Source organism: Tamandua tetradactyla, chromosome 21, assembly GCF_023851605.1.
Source record: "Tamandua tetradactyla isolate mTamTet1 chromosome 21, mTamTet1.pri, whole genome shotgun sequence".
In the NCBI taxonomy this organism is placed as follows: Eukaryota; Metazoa; Chordata; class Mammalia; order Pilosa; family Myrmecophagidae; genus Tamandua; species Tamandua tetradactyla.
In genome coordinates this window covers 16,334,050-16,354,750 of record NC_135347.1, presented here as the reverse complement: position 1 = coordinate 16,354,750, position 20,701 = coordinate 16,334,050, and the positions used below count along the sequence as shown (strand labels likewise).

Genomic DNA, 20,701 nt, shown 5'->3' with positions numbered 1-20,701 from the left:
GCATCAAGGGATTGAGAAAAACTCTAGAATGAGCTGAGACCCAGCATCAAGGAACTGGGAAAACCTTCTCGACCAAAAGAGGGAAGAGTGAAATGAGACAAAGTGTCAATGGCTGAGAGATTCCAAACAGAGTTGAGAGGTTATCCTGGAGGTTATTCTTACGCATTAAGTAGATATCACCTTGTATTCCAAGATGTAATGGAGAGGCTGGAGGGAAGTGCCTGAAATGTAGAGCTGTGTTCCAGTAGCCATGTTTCTTGATGATGATTGTATAATGATATAGCTTTCACAATGTGACTGTGTGATTGTGAAAACCTTGTGTCTGATGCTCCTTTTATCTACCTTGTTGTGCTGGTTTGAAAGGATGTATGCCCCCTAAGAAAAGCCAAGTTTTAATATAAATCCCATTTCATAAAGGTAGAATAATCTGTATTCAATACTGTATATTTGAAACTGTAATGAGATCATCTCCCTGGTTGATGTGATTTAGTTAAGAATGGTTGTTAAACTGGATTGGGGGATGACATGTCTCCACCCATTTGAGTGGGTTTTGATTAGTTTCTGAAGTCATATAAAAGAGGAAACATTTTGGAGAATGATAGATTCAGAGAGATTCAGAGAGAGCAACACTACAAGCAGAGAGTCCACCAGCCAGCGACCTTTAGAGATGAAGAAGGAAGATGCCTCCCGGGGAGCGTCATGAAATAGGAAGCCAGGAGAGAAAGCTAGCAGATGACACCGTGGTCGCCATTTGCCCTTCCAGCTGAGAGAGAAGCCCTGACTGTGTTCGCCATGCGCCTTCTCAGATGAGAGAGAAACCCTGAACTTCATCGGCCTTCTTGAACCAAGGTACCTTTCCCTGGATGCCTTTGATTGAACATTTCTATAGACTTGTCATAGTTGGGACATTTTCTCGGCCTTAGAACTGTAGACTAGCAACTCATTAAATTCCCCTTTTTAAAAGCCATTCTGTTTCTGGTATATTGCATTCCAGCAGCTAGCAAACTAGAACACTTGTCAACAGACGAGTAGAACATATGGGATAAAAATAAATAATAGGGGGAACAAATGCGAAAATAAATTTAGTTTGAAATACTGTGATCAATGAAAGGGAGGGGGAAGGGATATGGTATGTAAAATTTTTTTTTCTGTTTTCGTTTTATTTTTCTGTTGTCTTTTTATTTCTTTTTCTGAATTGATGCAAATGTTCTAAGAAATGATCATGATGATGAATATGCAACTATGTGTTGCTATTGTGAATTACTGATTATATATGTCGAATGGAATGTAATTGTCTTTTTTTTAATTAATAAAAAATTTTTTTTAAAGTGTAAAGAAGACATGTCTAATGGGCTCAAGGAAATTATTCTTCCTATTCTGGCCTGAGAGACCTGTATCTGTCATATTTGACACTGGAGGTTGAGTTGCCAGCTATGTTGAAGACCTGATGGAAATGGGAGGCAAATAAGGGGAAGATCATCCAGATCATCTTACAAGAAGTAAGTCCATTTTAATTCAAAGTCACAGATCAGTACCAGCATTCAGCTATTTTTATGGATTCCTGAGTTCTTGAAGGGGGTCACTTTCACCCCAACTCCCAATTCAGTATTCTTTGGAAAGAGAGTTGTAAACACTTGCATACGGCTTAAGAATCTTCGTAAGCAACTTAAACATTTAAGCAACTTAAACATTTAGACCAGAGTCTAAAATGTATTGCAAAGATATCTATAATTATGAAAAGATATTCTATATTCTCTATCAAAATAATAGAATAAAGTCAAAGAACTTCAGCCTTCATTTTACCTTTAATTGGCCTTTTACAAAATAACAGGCAAAATTCAATTAAACAACTTAAACACATGGTGCCTAGAATTGGGAACGAGTTCTTGCAGTTCAGTAAAGCTTAATGTAATACCCAGATACATTCCAGATTATGTTGGGCAGATAAAAAGTATTGACAATGTCCCTCAAGGGACTGCGAAAAAAATATGGAACAATTAAACTTTCCCAGAGAAATCCCTGATGCTTTCTCAAATATTACGGACTCCCAAGTTAATAGGCCAAGCCCTAGATCTTGAGGCTTCCTCTTAAGCTGTAACTGTAATGAAGAAGCTAAGCCTACCTATAATAATGCCTTTGAATCATCCTTTTTTGCTCAGATGTGAGCTCTGTCTCTAAGCCCATCTCTGCAAGTAAAATCATTACTCTCCCCCTACGTGGAACATGATGTCCAAGGGTGTAAGTATCTCTGGCAATGTGGGAAATGATTCCCAGGGATAAGCCTGGCCTTGGCACTGTGGCATTGGCAATGCCTATCTGACCAAAAGGGGGAAAAGAAATGCAATGAAAGAAGGTATCAGTGGCAAAGAGATTTCAAATAGAGTAGATAGGCTATTCTGGAGCTACTCTTATGCAAGCTTTGGCTAGATATTGCTAATTGCCGTGGTATGCCAAGCCTCAACCAACAGCATTGCTGTAAACCCTAAAGAATACCCAGGGCTCTATCTGAAGTTCTATAAAAGTTTCACTCACTAAGTTTATTTTTCAGGAACCTGTAACCTCTAGATGGTTCCTAGGCCAGACAAGTCCTGAAACCCAGATTTACCAGTCTCTCCAAGAGCATCAACCAATTGCATCTTTCTACCCATAATGCTGACACCCCTTTTCAACATGAAGAAGTTAGAATGGCCATTGCCCAAATATCCTTAAAGAAACATAAGAGGTTAATCCATTTCTTGTTCTTCAAATATCCAAATTCTCCCAATAACAGCTATTTGCAATTTAGGGTTAGCTTTTATTCCCCATGTGATACATCTCTTTTCTATCATTGGTGCCAGTAGCAGACAGTGTTTGAAAATAATTAAAGATGTAAAGGGTTAAATATAAACTGTATGAGAAGGATCAAAGGAGAAGGAGGAGTTGTACCAGAGAAGCTAGGATTTAACAAATGAGTATGACTGCTGAATCATTATATTGATATTTCTTTTTAGTCTCCAATGTCTTAGAACAACTAGAAGGAAACACCTGAAATTGTTACACTATAACCCATACCACACTTTGAAATTTGTTCTAAAACTACTTGTTAAAATGTACTTTGAAATGTATCACTTTCTTGTCTATATGTCATATTTCACAATAAAAAATGTTTTTAAAACTAGGCAAATAAAAGTCAACTTTCCCATTTACAATATGTACTGACTTGGGAGTGAAGGGTAGATAAGTGTAACCCTGTGCTTTCAAGATTTTTATGGAGATTCCATTTTCCTTCAGGTTCTGAATAATTCTTAATAGGAAGGACATGTAAGTAAACTTCCTCTGAGAGAACTGTTTTTGTTCACTTCCACACAGCACTAAACCAGACTTCCAAGGGTTGTTGCGTGTGCACGGGAAGTGGCCCAGGAGTCTCAAAGGGGTCCTGAGTGCTCCATGTTTGCCTGCACTGGGCTGTAATACTACTTTGGTAAATCAGTTAGAAGTTCCAGCAGGACCGACGTTAGTGCTCTTCCAGAAGTTCTGTTCATTTACCTGGATTCTTGTCTTTGACTCTCATTTTCTCTTGGTTTGTAAAGTTAATCTGCCAATAGGCTTTGTCTCCATCAATAAATAAGAAAATAGTTTATGAGGAGCTACATTATAAATTCTATTTGATATTTATATACCTTGCAAATAAAGTTGGTGATTCTTTCTGTAGACTGAGGTTCTTTTAAGATGAAGATTAGAAAATGTTTAAATGATAAATCCCAAATTCAACTCCGCTGTTCTTGTTCCCATCTCCCCTCAGCACTTCTAGGAAATCCCCAAATTCCTAACAATATGTATGTCAGTGAGCTTTTCTTAGACAACAATCCCCAAAGGTACTGTCTCTTTTATTGTTAGTGCTTACAAACGTTTCATGTACTAACGGTATTAGCTATATATCTCATGGGTGCTCAATAAATTATAGTATTAGGTTGAACCATATGAGATTGCCATTTGTATAGAACAAAAATTGTAAATATCAACAATTTAAAAAGGTTTAGTTTATTACTAAGTTTGGATGTACAAAGCCAGTTTAGAAAGCCAAGGATGAATTATGTTGCATTAGTAATCTCAATAAAATCCAGAAGAGTTAAATGATCTCCATTCACTCCAAGAAAAAAAAAAAGACAGCAAAAGTTTGGGACGATTAGATCATTTCTCTTAAAGTGCCCAAGACCCTGCCAGGGTACAAAACAGGCCCTCAAATATGTTGATTCCACAAAGTAGGAGCATCTACTTAGCATTAGTCATCTTTACAATCAAAAGAATATAAACATAATTTGATAATATTGTTTAAAATCCTTTGTATTGCTAACTCATATATTAAATTTAAAAAGCAATAACAGAAACAGGAAAAAGAGAAAAAATAAGTTTTTAGCCCCATCTGCTAGCAAAACCCACTACCTATGTCTTGGAAATGAATTCTCATGAGGGTTGAATATTTTCCTAAGCTCATTTATATTTCTGTCATGATCCAATAAGTTCTAAGACTGAGAGAAACTACATTTTACATAACCCATGTGAGCCCTGGCACATCTAATTTGCAATCTCTACTTTTAATTTATATCTGAAAAATGAATGAATGAGCATCTACAGAGACATAAAAATGAGGGTCATATAAACACAATGCATAATTCTATTACACCTGGTGCCCAGCTCTGAACAAATAAACTCCATTATATGTGCTGGCTTTGTATCAAAAAGGATATACCAACACTCTCCTATTCCATGGCAGACATGCAAAATCTATCAAATAACACAGATTTCAGCCCAGCCTACTGACTGGATCCTGTATATATATATATATTTCTAAAACCAAATTTTCTTTTTAATAACATTCCTTTTTAATTTAAGCAAAGCAAAATGGAAATAACGTTGGAACAGATGCAACAGGATAGTGAAAATGTCTTCTTGGACAAAGCTGTTTCAATGAAAGCTGTAAAATACTGATTCCTCCTCAGTATTCAGCCACTCAAATTAGACTCACTTCACTGGCTGCCTGTGTCAGATTTCACAAAACTAGGGACTATCCAAAAGAAATGAAAGGTGAGGCTTTTCCTTAAAGCTGAACGCTAGGTTTTGAACATAACATTCAGATTAAATGAAGGAATTTGATTAAGCGCACAATTCAAGATAATGATGAACTGAATGTTGGAACTCAGTTGCTTGACACACTTTAGCATATGAATTAAATTTTCTGTTACTTAGCCCACTTAAAAAAAATGTATTCAAACATTTTCCTTCAGAGAATTGGCCATATGTAGAATTAACAGACTCAGGTTCACAAGAGGCTTGGCTTGCAATTTCTGAGTTTGCTGGAGAAGTGTATTGCATTATATTAAAATAAACATTGGTGATTTTTTTTGAGCATATGATACTTTAATGGGCATGTCTATTTAATCCAATGTACTATCACTCAAATATATACAGACGTACAAACAGTTGTTTTCATGAGGGATAATGCCCGAAAGGGATAGTTATGGCCAGGTGCTAAAAAAGGTACTTCAAATAAGGACATGAGTGCATGTAGCAGTGATAGGGAAAGAACTGTCATGGTATACATGGATTTTCCTAAGTACATTCAAAACTCTGTAGTGAAATGTTTTCTATAAAACCTTCATTCCACAAATAGAATTAAAAAATGGGATTGAAGCATATGGCTATGTAAATTGTGAATGCAATCCACATGTCTTCAACAACCCCAATGTAGATGGGCTAATGAAGATGCAAATGAGGAAAGGTATACTATTGAGTTGGCTATCTCAGAGCACCCAGATGGCCCTGAAATTCTAGAAATGTTTTGTGAATATCAAGAGGAAAAATATGAAAAGTATATAATTTCAGCCTTCATACTTACAATTTTACACACTTAAAATTTTATATAGCTTAAATATCAGAAGATGCACAGTGAAAACAGCACTTTCCAAATCATACAAGGAAAAAAGGGAGCAAATCAATTGTAAGGAAGTGGAGGTCAGATGTCTTCCAGTTATTGAGACTGTACTGTAGGCAGGCAGATCAAATTTTTAAAAGAAAATTAGGCATAATTGAGGAAGTCTATGAAGAATTTAGTGGAGCTCTGTGGAGAAGTTGCATTTGAGGATATTCATTTTGTAATACACTGTTCTACATACCTTAGAAACATAGTGTGGTAGTTTGGAACTGTAAGTACCCTAGAAAATCATGTTCTTAAGGCGAATCTATTCCTATGGGTTTAATCCCATTTTAAGTAGGATCTTTTGATGAAGCTACTTCAGTTAAGGTGTGACTCACCTAATTCAGGATGAGACTTAATCCTGTTACTGGACTCCCTTAGAAACAGAATGAATACAGAGAGAGAAAATCATGGAAGCAAGAAGCTGAAAGCAATGAAACCCAGAAAAGAAGGGAGAGACCAGCAGAGGCCGCCACGTGCCTTGCCACATGACAGAGAAGCCAAGGATTACTGGCAGCTAATCTTCTGGAAGCAAGTATCGCCTTGACAATGCACTGATTTGGACACTCCCATGCCCTTAAACTGTAAGTTATTACATTTCCATTGTTTAAAGCCATCTCATTTTATGGCATCTGCTTTGAGCAGCCTAGGAAACTAAAACACATGGCATCACTGTTATTGCTATTTTGCGATAAAGATGCCTGAAACTCAGGGAGTTTAGTTTCCTCAAAGACACAAAGCTATTAAGTGTCCGGATGGAGATGTGAATTTGAAATCTACCTTATTCCAAAGGCTGTTCTTTTTCTACACAAGTGTTTATCAAGGAAGTCTTCCATGTATCACCTTTACAGATTTTGCCATTACTATGTAGTACCAGTATTAACCTAATTAATATTTATCTTTAAATAGATACATTTGTTCTTTAGAATATTTATTTAAAATAGAAATTTATAATACTGTTATTAATGGAAAATAATCATCAGTGGCAACTATAAAAATAAAGCAGAAGGCAACTGTACAAATAAATTAATTCTGGCTAAATACTGTTGCCTACCTAAAGCTCTGAACCTGGAGCTTGCCCTGGGAGAGTAAAGGGGGAGTTGAGAGTGAGGGAGGTTTCAAGACCTTCTTGAACCAAAATGAGGCTTTTCTCTTGATACAAACAGAAGGTCTAAAAGAGAACTTAAAAGGGAATTCTCTCCCATTCATGTGATATAGAACTATTTGGTGCTGTGTGGGTATACCACTGTACATCATCATGTCTACAATCTCTGGTATGCTGACTACACTTTGGGAAATGTGTACCATTTGCTGAACACTTTTAGTCATTTAGAGCAAGGGAACATAGAAAGGAATAGATCAGATCTCATTAATTTCTTTCAAATCAAATTTTAATTTGAAGGAACCTGGCTTGGTCCTTACATGTTTGATTCAATTAAATTTTGTTTGTAACAAATTTGGGATCAAACTCAAAATCAAGCACAGGCCTAAATTATTACAACACACTGATGTCCACTACTCTTCAAGCATGTTGACTCTAGGAACTACTAAATATAGTTTGTCATGCTCTTTGGTAAAAGCTGTGGCAGGAGATCATCCTGCAAGCATCACCTGGTTCCTCCTTCTTAAAAAACATCACCTTGGAGACAGGCTAGAAGTTCATGGCAAACCTGACACAGAGCAGCCACTTGATGCCCAAAATGATTTCCTAGCATTATTTTGTCTTGGGCTTCTCCTTATTTCTACAAAAACAAACAAACAAACAAAAGAAAACCAGAGTGACAACATGACCATGAGCATACCAAGATCATCTCCATAAAAATATTTCAAAAAGCCAACTCCATGTATCAAACAGAATGACCAAAAGATATGTCTACATTTTTATTTCAAAGGTACTTTTTTTCTTCATTTTCTGTAATCTGACTCACTAGCATGCTTAATGATACATATAAATGTTCTGCAAAAATTCAAACAGCACCTAGATATTCTATATTTTATATGTATGTATTTGTCTTTTTGGAAAAAAAATACATTCGTATGCATGCATGCAAACCTACTATGTAGTATATATAGTGGTTCCTTGTCATATAAAGCAGAATTTCAGCAGCTGAGAGGGTAATGTATTCTAAGAGGGAAACACAGAGAAATGAGAGAAATACAAATTCAGAGTCATTCCAGAAAGTAGATTTTCAAATGGTGATGAATCTGCAAAAAAACAATTTAAATCTCACTCTAGGAAAAACCAAGTGTTAAGGAAAGGAAGCCTGATAACCTACAAGCCTTCTATTTGTTACAAATATTTATATTTCTGAAGAAATACATGTTTATTTTAGAATTAGGAAAGCATACTGCTTACATCTTAAATTTTTTTTTGCAGCCAGCAATTAGTTTAATTATTAACAGAGCTGCCTGGCCAAACTATTGCTTCAAAGAAGGTGGTTCCCTCACATATTTTACCCCCCTCTTTTCAGTCCCAGGGCCTGGCCCATAAGTATGGCTGAATGAAAACCACAGTGGGTAAATTAGTATGTAGGGGAGGACCTGAGGAGTTACTCTTAAGTATAACATAATTTACTCAGGTTTTGAGAACGTGAAGAAAGAGTTGACTTGAAGGCCAATTATTTCACTTCTCTAGAAGGGTGCCAGTATAGCTATTTTAGTTTGTTAATGCTGCTGGAAATGCAATATACCAGAAATGGCTTTTACAAAAGGAATTTGTTAAGTTTCAAGTTTACACTTCTAAGGCCATAAAAATGTCCAAACTAAGGCATCCTAGGAAAGATACCTTGACTCAAAAGAAATGCTGATTTGGGAAGGCATGTGGCTGGAATCTGCTGGTCCTTTGGCTTCTGATCTCAAACAGCTTCTCTGGGGTGTTTTCTTTCTGCATCTCCAAAGATCTCTGTCTGTGTCTGTTCTGAAGCTTTTTGCAAAATGGTTTCCTCTTAAAAGACTCCAGTAAACGAACCACCCTGCATGGGTGGAGACACCTCCATGAAAACCAGCTAATCAAAGGGTCCCACCTACAACTGGGTGGGTCACATCTCCATGGAAACAACTTAATAAAAAAGATCCCACCCAACAATATTGAGTCAGGATTAAAGAACTTTTCTGGGGTTAAAAAGTTTCAAACCATTAATGATAAACTGTTTAATGATACTTCTCAAATATTTTTAATATCCTTTAATTTCTTAGGTTGAAATCATATATAAACAGCTCTAGAAAATTATACTGCTCTAATTTTCTAAAGCAAAATTTTTATTTAAAAGGAAAAGCATATGGGGAATAGGGAGTTTGTGTTTAATTGAAACAGGGTTTCTATTAGGGGTGATGGGAAAGTTTTGGTAATGGATGCTGGTGATGGAGGCACAACTTTATGAATGCTAATTACCATCACTGAATTGTATATTTGAAAGTGGATAAAATGGGAAATTTTAGGTTGTTGCCAGAAAAAATAACAACATAATGAATCCTATTGTAAACTATGGACTACAGTTAATAGTATAATTATAATAGAATTGTTTTATCAATTGTAGCAAAGGTACCATACTAATGCAAAACATTAATAATAGGGAAAATTGTGTGTGTGTGTGTGTGTGCGTGTGTGTGGTTATAAGAACTCTGTACTTTCTGCAAGATTTTTCTCTAAACTGATACCTTCTCTAATTAAAAAAAAAAGGAAGGCCACACTGGCAAACCTCGCCCCGAGTCAGGCATGTAACCAGCCAGAACCACACCATAGCGGCAGGACAGCTGTGGCACCCAGAGCAGAGACCCAGAGGGAGCGCCAGGCATGGGGTGATGCTGGCTGCATTAGAGCTACTAGATTTGGACAATAACTTCACAGCCATGAGTGAGCATAAGCTAGTCATTCTTGGCTCAGGAGGTGTTGAAAAGTCTGCTCTGACCGTGCAGTTTGTCCAAGGAATTTTTGTTGAAAAATATGATCCTACAATAGAAGATTCTTATAGAAAGTTATTTGAAGTAGATGCACAACAGTGCATGCTCAAAATCTTAGATACTGCAGGAATGGAAGAATTTACAGCAATGAGGGATTTGTACATGAAAAATGGAAAGGCTTTGCATTAGTTTATTCCATTACAGCACAGTCCACATTTAATGATTTACAAGATCTGAGAGCACAGATTCTTCAAGTAAAAGACACCAATGATGTCCCAATGATTCTGGTTGGTAATAAGTGTGACACTTTCTATAGAAGAGTCATAGGAAAGGAGCAAGGTCAAAATCTAGCAAGACAGTGTAATAACTGTGCATTCTTAGAATCTTCTGTAAAATCAAAAATAAATGTTAATGAGATCTTTTATGACCTAGAATGGCAAATTAACAGAAAAACTCCAGGGCCAAGGCAGGGCCACAAAAAGATATCATGTCAGATATTTTAATATATTAAATGCATTGCAGCTCTGAGCCAGATCTAAAGAACTAATTCAACAGTGCCAGCATTCCAACTTTGTTAAACCTACCAACATCTAAAATGGACTTTCCTGTGGTGGTATCCTTTAAGAGGCAGATGAAAGCTCCTACATCAGTTTGCACATTCTAATCACTTTCCAGTATCACAAGAGAGATTTTTTTCTTATCAAATAGTCCTAAAGCTACTACATCTGTTTGCACATTCTAATTACTTTCCATTATCACAAGAGAGATTTTTACTTATCTAATAGTCCTACGGGGTGCAACTGGTAAAACCAGAGGCTACATCCAGTATTACTTCTAAGAGACGATCTTCATCCACTAATGTTGTACATAAATGAAAAGGGTGTACTGTACACTTTCACACATCCCATACACTTTGTATTAGGGAATACAATAATGTAAATACTAAAAGCACTACTATTTTAGCCTAATAAAAGGAAATCCAAAGAGCTCCTATATAGACTACACCAGATAACTTCGCTTCTTTGAAACTTGGAACTTACTATAATTTTTTTTTAAGAAAATACATGGTCATTATCATTGTATTGTACAAAATAAGTGCTTTTGATTAACAGAGGTATACAGTTTTGTTTGTTTGTTTGTTTTTGCATGGGCAGGCTCTGGGAATAGAACCCAGGTTTCTGGAATGGCAGGCAAGAACTCAGCCACTAAGCCACCATTGCCCACCCCATTTTTTAAATTTTTAAAATACCTGTGGAGTCAGTGATCTTGTCTTTAAAATATGATAGTCCTTTCAGTAAAATGTCTTAGATTAAAAACATTCATTGCCTTTAATATCTGTTGGGAAGGAAATGTCCAGACTTTTCAAATCTCTTATTATATGTTTCCTTTTCTGTTTACATAACAATGTTCATAGTTGTGTGTGCAGTGGGGGTCTACCACAAGAAGCATATATTTTCAAACAATTTTTTAATGACTTAAAAATTGTGTAAATCATATTCAGGCTTCTGCAGATGTAGATTCTCACTGTGATTCCCTTGCTTGCTCAAGCATGTGTATTTGCAATACCAAATATAAAGGTTTAGTATTTTTGCCTGTTATTGATTGTTTCACATGTGTAAACGTTTTGGTTGAGATGTTAAATGGTGGAGGAGTTCTGCGGACATAGGAAGTAATTTTAATCTTGTATAATGGGTCATAAGGCCTAATTTGCAGTAACTGTTGTTGTTTTATTTAACAATGCTTTGTTGCTTTGTATGCATTAATGTTTGGGTGTTAAGATTCTGTGCTTCTGAACATGACTGATTCAATAACATACTATGTTCAAACAATATTGTAATTATTTCCAGTTTTACAGATACTGTGAACACTCAACATTTATAAAGTACCTAATATACTCATTATGACAGCCATTCACTCATTTATCCATCCACATTAACAAGTTCCTAGGCACCATTCAGTGCACAATGATAAAAAAAGTACATTTTCTTAAGAAACTCATAGTCTATGATATATCCAAATGCAATACCGTGCAGACAGTTACAACATGATAAGAGCTATAGAAGAGGGATGTTGAGTGCTTCTCAAAATTGTTGTATTTACTTCAGCCTTTTATTGTCTTGATTTCATTTAACCTCTGATTATATCCTCTACAGGTAAAGAATGATCATGATATATTTTTGACATTAATATAACATTAAAGATTGATGGAATATGATCACAATAGGAGAGATATTGAGTGCCTATTAACATGTGTCAGGCATTCTTTTTTTTTAAATTAATTAAAGAAAAAAAAGAAATTAACCCAACATTTAGAAATCATTCCATTGTACATATGCAATCAGTAATTCTTAACATCATCACATAGATGCATGATCATCATTTCTTAGTACATTTGCATCGATTTAGGAAAAGAACTAGCAAAACAACAGAAAAAGATATAGAATGTTAATATAGAGAAAAAATAAAAATAATAATAATAGTAAAAAAAAAGAAGAGGAAAAAGAAAGAAAAAAAAAGACAAACAAACAGACAAAAAAAAAAAAAAAACCCTATAGCTCAGATGCAGCTTCATTCAGTGTTTTAACATGATTACTTTACAATTAGGTATTATTGTGCTGTCCATTTTTGAGTTTTTGTATCTAGTCCTGTTGCACAGTCTGTATCCCATCAGGTCCAATTACCCATTATCTTACCCTGTTTCTAACTCCTGCTGGACTCTGTTACTAATGACATATTCCAAGTTTATTCCCGAATGTCGGTTCACATCAGTGGGACCATACGGTATTTGTCCTTTAGTTTTTGGCTAGACTCACTCAGCATAATGTTCTCTAGGTCCATCCATGTTATTACATGCTTCATAAGTTTATTCTGTCTTAAAGCTGCATAATATTCCATCGTATGTATATACCACAGTTTGTTCAGCCACTCTTTTGTTGATGGACATTTTGGCTGTTTCCATCTCTTTGCAATTGTAAATAACGCTGCTATAAACATTGGTGTGCAAATGTCCGTTTATGTCTTTGCCCTTAAGTCCTTTGAGTAGATACCTAGCAATGGTATTGCTGGGTCGTATGGCAATTCTATATTCAGCTTTTTGAGGAACCGCCAAACTGCCTTCCACAGTGGTTGCACCATTTGACATTCCCACCAACAGTGGATAAGTGTGGCTCTTTCTCCGCATCCTCTCCAGCAGTTGTCATTTTCTGTTTTGTTGATAATGGCCATTCTGGTGGGTGTGAGATGATATCTCATTGTGGTTTTGATTTGCATTTCTCTAATGGCCAGGGACATTGAGCATCTCTTCATGTGCCTTTTGGCCATTTGTATTTCCTCTTCTGATAGGTGTCTGTTCAAGTCTTTTTCCCATTTTGTAATTGGGTTGGCTGTCTTTTTGTTGTTGAGTTGGACAATCTCTTTATAAATTCTGGATACTAGACCTTTATCTGATGTGTGATTTCCAAATATTGTCTCCCAATGTGTAGGCTGTCTTTCTACTTTCTTGATGAAGTTCTTTGATGCACAAAAATGTTTAATTTTGAGGAGCTCCCATTTATTTATTTCCTTCTTCAGTGCTCTTGCTTTAGGTTTAAGGTCCATAAAACCGCCTCCAATTGTAAGTTTCATAAGATATCTCCCTACATTTTCCTCTAACTGTTTTATGGTCTTAGACCTAATGTTTAGATCTTTGATCCATTTTGAGTTAACTTTTGCATAGGGTGTGAGATATGGGTCTTCTTTCATTCTTTTGCATATGGATATCCAGTTCTCTAGGCACCATTTATTGAAGAGACTGTTCTGTCCCAGGTGAGTTGGCTTGACTGCCTTATCAAAGATCAAATGTCCATAGATGAGAGGGTCTATATCTGAGCACTCTATTCGATTCCATTGGTCGATATATCTATCTTAATGCCAATACCATGCTGTTTTGACCACTGTGGCTTCATAATATGCCTTAAAGTCAGGCAGCGCGAGACCTCCAGCTTCGTTTTTTTTCCTCAAGATGTTTTTAGCAATTCAGGGCACCCTGCCCTTCCAGATAAATTTGCTTATTGGTTTTTCTATTTCTGAAAAATAAGTTGTTGGGATTTTGATTGGTATTGCATTGAATCTGTAAATCAATTTAGGTAGGATTGACATCTTAACTATATTTAGTCTTCCAATCCATGAACACGGTATGCCCTTCCATCTATTTAGGTCTTCTGTGATTTCTTTTAACAGTTTTTTGTATTTTTCTTTATATAGGTTTTTTGTCTCTTTAGTTAAATTTATTCCTAGGTATTTTATTCTTTTAGGTGCAATTGTAAATGGGATTCATTTCTTGATTTCCCCCTCAGCTTGTTCATTACTAGTGTATAGAAATGCTACAGATTTTTGAATGTTGATCTTGTAACCTGCTGCTTTGCTGTACTCATTTATTAGCTCTAGTAGTTTTGTTGTGGATTTTTCCGGGTTTTCGACATATAGTATCATATCGTCTGCAAACAGTGATAGTTTTACTTCTTCCTTTCCAATTTTGATGCCTTGTTTTTCTTTTTCTTGTCTACTTGCTCTGGCTAGAACCTCCAACACAATGTTGAATAATAGTGGTGATAGTGGACATCCTTGTCTTGTTCCTGACCTTAGGGGGAAAGTTTTCAATTTTTCCCCATTGAGGAGGATATTAGCTGTGGGTTTTTCATATATTCCCTCTATCATTTTAAGGAAGTTCCCTTGTATTCCTATCTTTTGAAGTGTTTTCAACAGGAAAGAATGTTGAATCTTGTCAAATGCCTTCTCTGCATCAATTGAGATGATCATGTGATTTTTCTGCTTTGATTTGTTGATATGGTGTATTACATTAATTGATTTTCTTATGTTGAACCATCCTTGCATACCTGGGATGAATCCTACTTGGTCATGATGTATAATTCTTTTAATGTGTTGCTGGATTCGATTTGCTAGAATTTTGTTGAGGATTTTTGCATCTATATTCATTAGAGAGATTGGTCTGTAGTTTTCTTTTTTTGTAATATCTTTGCCTGGTTTTGGTATGAGGGTGATGTTGGCTTCATAGAATGAGTTAGGTAGTTTTCCCTCCACTTCGATTTTTTTGAAGAGTTTGAGGAGAGTTGGTACTAATTCTTTCTGGAATGTTTGATAGAATTCACATGTGAAGCCTTCTGGTCCTGGACTTTTCTTTTTAGGAAGCTTTTGAATGACTAATTCAATTTCTTTACTTGTGATTGGTTTGTTGAGGTCATCTATTTCTTCTTGAATCAAAGTTGTTTGTTCATGTCTTTCCAGGAACCCGTCCATTTCATCTAAATTGTTGTATTTATTAGCGTAAAGTTGTTCATGGTATCCTGTTATTACCTCCTTTATTTCTGTGAGGTCAGTAGTTATGTCTCCTCTTCCATTTCTGATCTTATTTATTTGCATCCTCTCTCTTCTTCTTTTTGTCAATCTTGCTAAGGGCCCATCAATCTCATTGATTTTCTCATAGAACCAACTTCTGGTCTTATTGATTTTCTCTATTGTTTTTATGTTTTCAATTTCATTTATTTCTGCTCTAATCTTTGTTATTTCTTTCCTTTTGCTTGCTTTGGGATTAGTTTGCTGTTCTTTCTCCAGTTCTTCCATGTGGATAGTTAATTCCTGCATTTTTGCCTTTTCTTCTTTTCTGATATAGGTATTTAGGGCAATAAATTTCCCTCTTAGCACTGCCTTTGCTGTGTCCCATAAGTTTTGATATGTTGTGTTTTCGTTTTCATTCGCCTCAAGGTATTTACTAATTTCTCTTGCAATTTCTTCTTTGACCCACTCGTTGTTTAAGCGTGTGTTGTTGAGCCTCCACGTATTTGTGAATTTTCTGGCACTCGGCCTATTATTGATTTCCAACTTCATTCCTTTATGATCCGAGAAAGTGTTGTGTATGATTTCAATCTTTTTAAATTTGTTAAGACTTGCTTTGTGACCCAGCATATGGTCTATCTTTGAGAATGATCCATGAGCACTTGAGAAAAAGGTGTATCCTGCTGTTGTGGGATGTAATGTCCTATAAATTTCTGTTAAGTCTAGCTCATTTATAGTAATATTCAGATTCTCTATTTCTTTATTGATCCTCTGTCTAGATGTTCTTTCCATTGATGAGAGTGGTGAATTGAAGTCTCCAACTATTATGGTATATGTGTCTATTTCCCTTTTCAGTGTTTGCAGTGTATTCCTCATGTATTTTGGGGCATTCTGGTTCGGTGCATAAATATTTATGATTGTTATGTCTTCTTGTTTAATTGTTCCTTTTATTAGTAGATAGTGTCCTCCTTTGGCTCTTTTAACTGTTTTACATTTGAAGTCTAATTTGTTGGATATTAGTATAGCTACTCCTGCTCTTTTCTGGTTGTTATTTGCATGAAATATCTTTTCCCAACCTTTCACTTTCAACCTATGTTTATCTTTGGGTCTAAGATGTGTTTCCTGTAGACAGCATATAGAAGAATCCTGTTTTTTAATCCATTCTGCCAGTCTATGTCTTTTGATTGGGGAATTCAGTCCATTTACATTTAGTGTTATTACTGTTTGGATAATATTTTCCTCTACCATTTTGTCTTTTGTATTATGTACATCATATCTGATTTTCCTTCTTTCTACACTCTTCTCCATACCTCTCTCTTCTGTATTTTCGTATCTGACTCTAGTGCTCCCTTTAGTATTTCTTGCAGAGCAGGTCACAAATTTGTCACAAATTTGTGAATTTGGTCACAAAATCTCTCAGTCACTTTTTGTCTGAGAATGTTTTAATTTCTCCCTCATTTTTGAAGGACAATTTTGCTGGATATAGGAGTCTTGGTTGGCAGTTTTTCTCTTTTAGTAATTTAAATATATCATCCCACTGTCTTCTAGCTTCCATGGTTTCTGCTGAGAAATCTACACATAGTCTTATTGGGTTTTCCTTGTATGTGATGGATTGTTTTTCTCTTGCTGCTTTCAAGATCTTCTCTTTCTCTTTGACCTCTGACATTCTAACTAGTAAGTGTCTTGGAGAACGCCTATTTGGGTCTATTCTCTCTGGGGTGCCCTGCACTTCTTGGATCTGTAAGTTTAGGTCTTTCATAAGAGTTGGGAATTTTTCAGTGATAATTTCTTCCATTAGTTTTTCTCCTCCTTTTCCCTTCTCTTCTCCTTCTGGGACACCCAGAACACATATATTTGTGTGCTTCATATTGTCATTCAGTTCCCTGATCCCCTGTTCAAATTTTTCCATTCTTTTCCCGATAGTTTCTGTTTCTTTTTGGAATTCAGATGTTCCATCCTCCAAATCAGTAATTCTATCTTCTGTCTCTTTAAATCTATCATTGTAGGTATCCAGTGTTTTTTCCATCCTTTCTACTTTATCCTTCACTTCCATAAGTTCTGTGATTTGTTTTTTCAATTTTTCTATTTCTTCCTTTTGTTCAGCCCATGTCTTCTTCATGTCCTCCCTCAATTTATCGATTTCGTTTTTGAAGAGGTTTTCCATTTCTGTTCGTATATTCAGCATTAGTTGTCTTAGCTCCTGTATCTCATTTGAACTATTGGTTTGTTCCTTTGACTGGGCCATATTTTCAATTTTCTGAGCGTGATCCGTTATCTTCTGCTGGCGTCTGGGCATTTAGTCAGATTTCCCTGGGTGTTGGACCCAACAGGTTGAAAGATTTTTCTGTGAAATCTCTGGGTTCTGTTTTTCTTATCCTGCCCAGTAGGTGGCGCTCGTGGCACTCATTTGTCTGTGGGTCCCACCAGTAAAAGGTGCTGTGGGTCCTTTAACTTTGGAAAACTCTCGCCGTGGGGGAGTTTCGCCAGTCGAAGCGGCTTGGAAGAGTGCTAGCCGGCCCAGGGATCCGAACGCGGGGAGGGTCGCCGGCCGCCGCAGCCCGGTAGAGTGCCCGTCCGAATCTCCTAGCCGGCCCGGGGCGCCAAGCGTGGCGTGAGGGCGCCAGCCGCCGCGGCCCGGGAGAGTGCACCATTCCCAGCCGGACCGGGAAGCCACGTGTTTGGAAGGGACCCCGGTCACCTTTCTCCGCGACCTGGGGATCTCCGATCCAATTCTCCCAGTTGGTTCAGGGGCTGCGCGTGGGGAGGGGGGGGCGCCAGCCGCCCCGGCTTGAGGGGACCCCCTGTCCAATTCTCCCAGCTGGCCTTGGAAGGAGGAAGGGAGGGACTCCGGCTGCTTGCCGCCCGGCCCGGGGAAGCCTGTGCCCGTCGGCGATCTCACCGGAGCGGGTTCTCCCAGCCAGTCAGCCATTCCAGAATGGGGTATGCAGTCTTCTTGATCTCTATCGTGGCTCCGAGAGCTGTTCTGTATCGTTTCTCCTCCCCTAGTAGCTGTTCTGGAGGAGGAACTAAGACCTGCGCCTCTTACTAAGCCGCCATCTTCTCCGGAAGTGTGTCAGGCATTCTTCCAAGCATTTGCATGCAACTAAATCTTCCAAAACCCAATAGGGTTGATGTTATTATTCTCTTTTAGGAAAGAGAGCACATAGGCAAATGAAGCACAGAACTTGCCCAAGTTTCTTGATTGTGGCCTAGTAAATGGTGGCCCAAGAATTTGATCAGGCTCCCTGGCTCCAATATCCTCAATCTTTACACCACACTGCCACTCAGTTATGACATGCACTTGCTATGAAGATATTTCACTCCAGCACTGTGACACCTGTAGCATTTTAAAAATTAAAATAAATGTAATTGACATTTTTATGCCTTTTAAAAGAATGTCAAGATATATTAAAAAAAAAAAAAAAAGATTGTGTACAGGAAGCCACAGTATGTAAACTGACCAAGCTAATGTTACTACTACTTTGAGGTGAGGAAATGTAAACTAAAAGCCTTAATTAAAGTCATGCAATTTTGTATAACTTAGCATCAGTAGTTCAATAAATCTGGATTACCATGAAAGAGCTTGCATTATAATTACTTGCCACTTGAACGTTTTGTGTAATGTTTAACAGTGGCATTTCTGACAAGCTCCCATCCAGGTGGATGCTACTGGGCCGTGGGCCGCACTTAAGTACAAGGATATAGAGTCCACACTTTTGTAGTTTGTCTAAATTTACCATCTAGTGGAGAAAACTCACAAGTAAACATATTATTTTACTTTTACTTTAGTTCATTCCTACCTACTGATTATTCAATATGGTTATAATAAATTTTGATTTTGATTATTTCTACATTAAAAATTTGTTCTCGTGAATACAATGAAAACAATGTAAAATATCAATAATAGGGAAAACTACATGTGTGTGTATGGTATATGAGAATTTTGACTTTCTGCATGATTTTTCTGTAAATCTACAATTGCTCTAATAAAATGTTTTTTGAAAGAATAAATACGAATCACCTTTTGAAGGTAACGTATTAGTCACGGGGGTGGATTCAGAGGATAAAGAGTTAAATGAATGGGGGAGACAAACAGTGAAAAGTAAACAATTAACTGGTAACAGAGGTGTGGTAGAAGATGTGGGGCCAGCCTCCAAAATAGCCCCCAATGACACTCACCTTCTGGTAGCTTCACTGTTTGACATGATCCTCCCTGCTTTAAACACCTCACTTTGACTGCAGTACGGGGAAGGAATAGTCATGCTTGTTGTGGTGGCCTGGAGTCATGCACCCCCCCAAAAAATCCTCTTAATCTTAAACTATTCCTATGGGTGTGGACCCACTGTAAAGAGGAACTTTTGATGAGGTTCCTTCAGATATGGCGTGGTCCACCTGAGTAAGGATTGCTCTTAATCCTTTTACTGGGCGGCTTATAGAGAGGCCACAGCAGTGGCTAAGAAGCTGGAAGTCAACAGAATCCTGAAGAGAAAGAAGATGCCGCCTTGTGTATATTTGTGATGGAAAAGCGAAAGAACCCTAAAGATTGCCAGCCAGCCAAAAACAATTAGTCTCTGAAATCATGAGTTAATAAATTCCCATTGTTAAGCCGACTCATTGTATGGTATTTATTTTACAGCCAAGACACTAAAACACCTATCCTGTCTACTCTTCAGTTATTCAGAGGCTCCCAGATAAGAATAACCAGGAAAGTAGTTTGAAACTGTTAGAAATTACAGAAATATTATTATTATTGGTGGTGGTGGTGATGATGTTACATCAGACTCAAGCCTGATGTGTCCTCTGAAGTGCTGCAAGGGAGGGAGCAAATGAAGAGGAGAGAGCAACAGATCTTTCCTAGTTTCTGCAGGACCCAGGCCTTTCTGATGCAATCTCTAAACCTTGCCAAACCTAATTCCAAACATAAGAGGGAATTATCACTTGTTAAGCCTAAAATGTTAATGTGGAACAGGAACAAATTTATAATACTAATATTTACTTTTTGGTATGGATGTGGCTTTTAAAAATATTAACTTTGGTTTTTTATTATGCAGATGGTGCTCATAGAAAAATGCAAGAAATTATGCAAGAAATGCAAGGTATGCAAGAAATGTGCACTGCATAAAAATTAAAAAATGCAAATGTGCAAAAAAGAATCACTTTAACATTTTTATCATGTTAGTATCATCCATTATCCTCATGCATATATGCTATGCTGATAAAAACTAAGATTTCTGAAAGTTTTTTTTCTTCTTCTATTATGAAAACCATAAATGTTTATGTTAAGTAATATGAAAAATGCAGAAAAGGTATAAAGAAGAAAATAAATGGCATCTATAATATTACTGTTATCTTTCTGTGAATCTAAAGGCAGCTAGCAATCCATTCAAGTCTAACCTGACATTTTACATATTCATTTCTTTAATTTCAACCTACCTCCTTACCACTTTAGAAAAAGAAAATAAAAGTTGAGGACTGTTCACTGCTTAGAGGATTTTGAAACCATTTTTATATTGAGAT

At 36.8% G+C, this 20,701-nt stretch overlaps 1 protein-coding gene, 1 long non-coding RNA gene and 1 pseudogene across 4 annotated transcripts in view; 2 read left to right on the top strand and 1 right to left on the bottom strand.

The window, feature by feature from the left end:
* Positions 1-20,701, bottom strand: part of MCC (MCC regulator of Wnt signaling pathway) — a 614,110-nt gene that overhangs the window by 380,790 nt on the left and 212,619 nt on the right. The gene's annotated exons all lie outside the window — the stretch shown is intronic.
* On the top strand, positions 1,352-20,281 carry LOC143665497 (uncharacterized). The gene is made up of 3 exons (XR_013167019.1): positions 1,352-1,499; positions 6,335-6,537; positions 20,236-20,281. It is a non-coding gene; the product is annotated as an uncharacterized LOC143665497 (long non-coding RNA).
* LOC143665291 (ras-related protein Rap-1b pseudogene) lies at positions 9,803-10,385 on the top strand (annotated as a pseudogene).